This window comes from Sinocyclocheilus anshuiensis, unplaced genomic scaffold (genome assembly GCF_001515605.1).
Source record: "Sinocyclocheilus anshuiensis isolate Anshui unplaced genomic scaffold, SAMN03320099.WGS_v1.1 scaffold439, whole genome shotgun sequence".
Classification (NCBI taxonomy): domain Eukaryota; kingdom Metazoa; phylum Chordata; class Actinopteri; order Cypriniformes; family Cyprinidae; genus Sinocyclocheilus; species Sinocyclocheilus anshuiensis.
In genome coordinates this window covers 444,526-451,433 of record NW_015552572.1, presented here as the reverse complement: position 1 = coordinate 451,433, position 6,908 = coordinate 444,526, and the positions used below count along the sequence as shown (strand labels likewise).

The following is a 6,908-nucleotide window of genomic DNA, read 5'->3' as shown; positions in this document are numbered from 1 at the left end:
TATATAACTGTCTTAAATTATTCCCTTAATATTTCTCTTGTGGCCCATATGAAAAAACATGAGAAGAAACGTATTTCGCGTTAAACAGGTTGTTTTTGAAAATCGGTGGACGAAATAAAACTGCTCTTAATTTTCATTGATGACTGCAGTGTTAATAATTTTAATTATAGGCCTATAATTCAATTGTATAAATTAATAGACCTGTTTAAAAAAAAACTTTTTAAAAACATTTCCAACGAGGAGTAAGCTAATAGCCTAAATTTTAATTATCCTCACAGCGCTTCATGCGTGATGCTGTATGAAATTATTGCGGCGCAATAATTTCATGTAATTTAATAATAAAAGTAACCTAATAATAATAATAATAAAATGCCTAATAATAATAAGAATGTAACAGGCCTACATTAATTGGAAATGCTAAATCCTCTTAATATTGCCAATTTTTGATGCTTTTGACAATATATTTGCTTACGTCGACACATGATACGACACAACTCAGCACGGGGAGGTTATCGAATAAAACAACGAAAAAAGAAAAAAAAACCTACGTTCTCTCTTTTCTATGTGCGTTCATAAATTGTATTAATTTGTAAGTAACGGAGGAGTCAGACCGGGATTCAGCTCTACAGACACCTGACAAATCAAGAGAAATTAGATGTTATATTAGGTTGACCACAAATAAACCTTTATAAAATAATCAGAAATGTAGATGTTTAAATGTATAATTGTATAACAAATTTTATAACTTGTCTAACTCCCATTATGGCAAATTAAAAACCCCATAATAGTAAATAGGTAAAGGGTTAGTTCACCCAAAAATGAACATTCTGTCATTAATTACTCACATACCCTCATGTCGTTTCAAATCTGTAACAACTTTGTTCATGTTCATAACACAAATTAAGATTTTTTTGATGAAATCCGAGAGCTTTCTAACCCTTTATAGACAGCCAAAGTTTTGGTGTCACTTTCATTAACATTGAAAACTAAACATTAAAAACCTAAAAAAAAGCCTAATATGTGGCCTATAAACAATTGATATTATGGGGGAGGGGTCTGTAACAGGCCTACATTAATTGGAAATGCTAAATCCTCTTAATATTGCCAATTTTTGATGCTTTTGACAATATATTTGCTTACGTCGACACATGATACGACACAACTCAGCACGGGGAGGTTATCGAATAAAACAACGAAAAAAGAAAAAAAAACCTACGTTCTCTCTTTTCTATGTGCGTTCATAAATTGTATTAATTTGTAAGTGTCATATTTGGCAGATGGCATTAGAAGTTATATTACTAATAACAGTGGTATATGAGAAGTTTATACCACAGAAAAATGTAAAATATGCATTATGCAATATGCAAGCTGCTGTTTATAAAAAAACACAAGGTGGCTGAATTTGCATTCTATTTAGATTCATATAGGATCATTCGTTTTTTTAGCCCCCCCCCCCCAACAAAAAGTGGCGGTGCTAGGGCGGGGCTTGACGGGGCCCATCAGAAACTTGCTTAGCACCGGCACAGCCCCCCCAAGGATTTCCTAATGATGTTCCCTTATTTTTGGTGTCACTTTCATTAACATTGAAAAATAAACATAAAAAAAAAGCCTAATATGTGGCCTATAAACAATTGATATTATGGGGGAGGGGTCAAGCAACACAAGCAAGCAACGCGCAAACTGTGCGCAAGAGTTACTCCGGTGAGCTTCAGTCAATTCACTAAAGAGTGTCACTACTCGATCCGTACCGGAAACACGATTTGTACTGCGCATGCGCGGAAATGCGTCTACTTCCTGTCTGTATGACGAAACAATTTACGGCAATTTTGGGATATAGGATCCTTCGTTTTTTTAGCCCCCCCCCCCCAACAAAAAAATCCTGGAGCAGCCACTGTAGACAGCAACGCAACTACCATGTTCAACGCCCAGAAAGGTAGTAAGGACAACGGTAAAATAGCCCATGTGACATCAGTGATTCAATCGTAATGTTATGAAGCTACGAGAATACTGTTTGTGCTCCTGCGTCAGCAGCACCAGACGCATGCGCCGTGGTACTCTTTACGCGCGTCGAAGACACGGAAGAAAACAAATCGTTGAATGAAGTTGTTATTTTTGTTTTCTTTGCGCAAAAAAGTATTCTCGTAGCTTCATACATTTATGGTTGTACCACTGATGTCACGGACTATTATAACGATGTTCTTACTACCTTTCTGTGCTTTGAACATAGTATTTGTTGAAAATGTTTTTTTTTTTTTTTGTTACAATTATAACTCCACTAAGTCATTTTTCTCAGTGTATATGGAAACGGCATTTTCTAAACTGTCTATTATGTACGAATTTGCAGATTTTTAAAGGTTATTTGTTGATGTTACACTGGTATGAAGTTTAATTTCTGCATTATGATTTATTCTTACCTTCCGTTGAAACATATCACCATGTGTCAGAAGAAAAACTATACAACCAGCCACACCGAATAAAACAGGATATAAATTTTCCTGTACACCCAAACATAGCCGTTTCTCAATATGAGTTCTTGTCTGGACTTGTGTTCTTGTGGACTTGTGAAACGTCATCAGTCGCTGCCGAAGTACTGTTCCAATTCAAAGTTCACATCTTGCCAAGCACAGTTAAAATCCCCGGATGTGTTCTTGAACCGCCCTTTTCATCGATGCATCATAGTCCAGGTGATATGTGCAAAATTTGAGGTGATGTGTTCACTTTTTCATAAAAGCATGAAACTTGGTACAAATGTACAGGCTAGGGCCCTGAACATTTTCAGAAATGGAGCCATCGCAAAAACGCCTCGTGGTTGCCATGGCGACTATTTTACTTTCTGCCATAACCAAATTATGTATTTTATGTTATAGCTCCTGAACCAAACGTGATAAAACAGAAAAGGTGATGTCTACCCTTATGTTTTGATGGTCAAGGATTACAATGAGACCATATACAGCAACATAAACTGTTGAACAGGTGAAGAGTTAATGGTGAAATCAGCAATGTGAGAAGGAAATAACAGTATCTGAGCATCACAGTATCACAACATTTACAATAGTCCATATTATGGCTATTACTTTTTTCTTTCTTTGATAATTAACTTTATTCAATAGTACAATAAAAGATTGTTTTAATTAATTAATTATTAATTTGTTACATTTATATAGCACTTTTCTGGGTACTCAAAGAGCTTTATATGGAAGGGGGAATTTCCGCAACCACCACCAATGTGCAGCATTCACCTGGATGATGTGACAGCAGCCATATTGCACCAGAACGCCCACCACACACCAGCTTAAAGGGTTAGTTCACCCAAAAATGAAAATTAGCCTGTGTTTTACTCACCCTCAAAGCATCCTAGGTGTTGGAGCCATTTATTGTAAAGTTTTACTTGGCCACTGGATGGCACTGTGACACAGTATAATTGTAACACCTGTAATGGTAAATGTACAGACTAAAGTAACTAGTAAACCTGTAAATTGTAACGGTGTAAGAGCCAGGTGTGTGTGAGTTGGTAATTGGGAAGCACACAGTTTTTGACCGCATGGCAGAGTAGCGTGCAACATGGACTATAATCTTATGCTGTGTCTTCAAGGTATGGACTTGTATTGTACATGTTAATGAACAAGGAACACTCATAGCAAGTTGTTTTGGGACAATTGTTATTGGAGCACAAATAAAGAAAGACATTTGTTTGCATCTATTTCCGCTTGCATGGACTCTGTTTGTACGCGTTCTAGAACTTGCTCACTCATATTATCAACGGCAGCGGCTTACTGGAAAGCCGTTACACAAAAGTCAAAAACTGTGCTTCATTGGATAAAAGGAGATCGCTTGGATTAAACGTCAATGCATGTGTTTCGACGGACAAGAACGACGCCGTTTGTTTGGGTAAAGGCTTCTTGTTTCTGCACATGAGGACATCGTTGCGTCAAGACGCCTTTGGATTTAATCCTTGGATTCGACTCGGTGGTTTCGTTTGGATTGTATTTCTTCTGGTTTGCCGCATTTGTCGTTGGATTTACACTGTGCGCTCATCTCTTCAGGCCGATCAACGGGATTATAGGTTTGCTATATTTGATTATTTGTTGCAACATCAAAATGGCCATATGATATTATGTGTGCACATAATCAGGTTAAGCGTAATTACAATGCATTGGTTGCCAGTGGCTTTCTGACTGACTTTGCTTGTGTATGAATTGTATGTTTGTTCACAACTGTTTGCAAAATGGAAAATGAAAAGTGTATGAATTATGAAGGGGTTACTGTGTCAAAGCAAAGTTTGCCTAATGTTGAAAACGAGTCTGAAAGAGAAAAAAGACCAGTCAAATTAACAGCTAAAGTTTTGGTAGAAAAACTTGACACCTTGCAAAAGTTAAGAAAGACAAAGTTAAACAAGGCTCAGAAACTAATAGAGTCAATTAACAATTTAATATATGAAGACAAAGAATACAAACCTGAGGTACGTTTGGCCTTTGAAGATTTTAAGAGGTTGTGTTCAGAGGCTAAAGACACTCATGAGTCACTGTTGGTTATTTTACCGGGTGATGAGGCTGAAAAACATGAAATATGGTTCAAAGCAAAGATGAAACCAAACAATGAGTTCATTGACCGTGTAAATAAATGGTTATCAGACAAGCCAGAATGTCAGAAAATATCTGAAGTGCGCAATGTAGAGAGTGATGTTGGTCCTGGAGACAGTGTCTCAAATGTGTTTCATGCTACCTCCAAACACAGTAAACGCAGTTCACGCAGCAGTAGTACTAGTTCATCCATATCATCTGCATGTATTCAAGCAGAGGCGGAAAGGGCCGCACTTCTGGACATTTGTTTGCATCTATTTCGCTTGCACGGACTCTGTTTGTACGCTTTCTAGAACTTGCTCACTCATATTATCAACGGCAGCGGCTTACTGGAAAGCCGTTACACTAGGTGTCTGTGACTTTCTTCTTTCAGACGAATCCAATCGGAGTTACATTAAAAACTGTTCTGGCCCCTCCAAGCCTTTCAATGGGGGTAAGCGGGTGTTGGTTGTCAACAGTTCAGAAGACGTGAAATAAAGTGCACGAATCCGTAATAAAACGTCCCTCACACGGCTCCGGGGAGTGAATAAAGGCCTCCTGTAGCGAAACCATGCGTTTTTGTAAGATAAATATCCATATTTCAAATGTAATAAACACTTTTTTCTCACTTCTGCTGACTGTCATACGCGGAAGCCGTTTCGGCGGATGACGTAAGACGACGACGTTGCGTGATAAATTATGCTAAGCTGCATCCTATCTGCACCTCTTCTGCTGCACCTCTGTAATTTTCTGTGGGTCTCTGGAATTGTCAGTCAGCTGTCAACAAACTTCATTCTGGCCATTGCTTCTCAGTCTACTCTTATTATCTTGGGCTTGACTGAGACCTGGATTCATCCAAAAGACACCGCAACCCCTGCTGTTCTCTCTAACAACTTTCCTTTCTCTCACACCCCCCGTCAGGTTGGAAGGGTACTGGTCTTCTCATTTTTAATAATTGTAATACTCAACCCACTCTTCATTATGCAATAAAAATTATTTTGTGTTTCATGCTATTATGGTAACAGCTCCTGTTAAACTCCATATTGTAAAAGCTGCGTCCTATCTGCACACCTTTATAGACACCTTGGTTCACACCTTTATAGACACAGTTACATTATTTATTTCACAGAATGACCAACTGAACGTTAACCAATCAGGTTTTAGCAGCGGCCATTCAACTGAGTTCATGCTATTATGGTAACAGCTCCTGTTAAACTCCATATTGTAATGATTTATCAATGTCCTGGTCAACTGGGCACCTTTATAGATGTGCTGTATGGGCTGCTGTCCTCATTCTCTGTGGATGGCAGTCCACTTGTAGTCTTTGGTGACTTCGAAATCTATCTGGAGAAGCCTTACACTGCAGACTTCTACTTCCACTCCTAGCTTCATTCAATCTCAACAACAAATCAGGCAACCAGCTTGACTTTATTTACACATGCAATTGTATCACAGACAACATTTGGTAAAATGTTCCATCTTCCTCCGTAGTGTCATCCTCTCTTGCCTCACCCACCCATTTCTCATCTCTGGATGTAAATACAGCAAATGACACTTTATGATCCACTTTAACTTCTTGTCAAGACAATATCTGTCTAGACAGGCCAGTGCATACTACCCCTTCTAACCTAAAATGTTGTCCCATGTATCATCATCTTTGCTGTATTTTTGCTGAGCAGTCTTTTGGGTGGCTCACCAATGTTTTACTATTGTCATTTTGCATTATTGACACACTATTTTCCTAATTAATGCTGTTCAGTTGCTTTGACACAATCTGTATTGTTAAAAGCGCTATATAAATAAAGGTGACTTGACTTGACTTATACCTGAAGACAAAAGGGTTGACTCCTGCTGGAGATCCTGCAATCTACAAGACGTTCCTGAGGAATGCTGTTTCTTTGTTATTCTAATGGAATGGACCATTTGGTTCATACCTTTATAGACACAGTTACATTATTTCTTTCACAGAATGACCAACTGAATGTTAACCGATCAGGTTTCAGCAGTGGCCATTCAACTGAGACTGCTTACTGACTGTCGGTAAGTATAGCCCTGCAGATTGCGAAAGCTGATTCCACATCATCAGTTCTTATTCTGCTGGATCTATCTGCCACTTTTGACACTGTGAATCATCAGATTATCCTGTCTACCATCACAGGATCTGCACTCCACTGGTTTGCATCTTATCTCACAGGTAGGTATTTCAGGGTTTCCTGGGGAGGAGAGGTATCCAAAGAACATCAACTAGTCACTGGGGTTCCTCAGGGATCAGTTACTGGACCCCTCCTCTTCACCATATACACTACATCACTGGGACCCATTATACAAGCACATGGTTTCTCCTACCAT

At 38.5% G+C, this 6,908-nt stretch overlaps 1 pseudogene; it reads right to left on the bottom strand.

The window, feature by feature from the left end:
• LOC107665079 (glycosylated lysosomal membrane protein-like) overlaps positions 1-2,503 on the bottom strand; it is a 9,208-nt pseudogene extending 6,705 nt beyond the window's left edge.
• Positions 2,504-6,908: the final 4,405 nt, after the last annotated feature.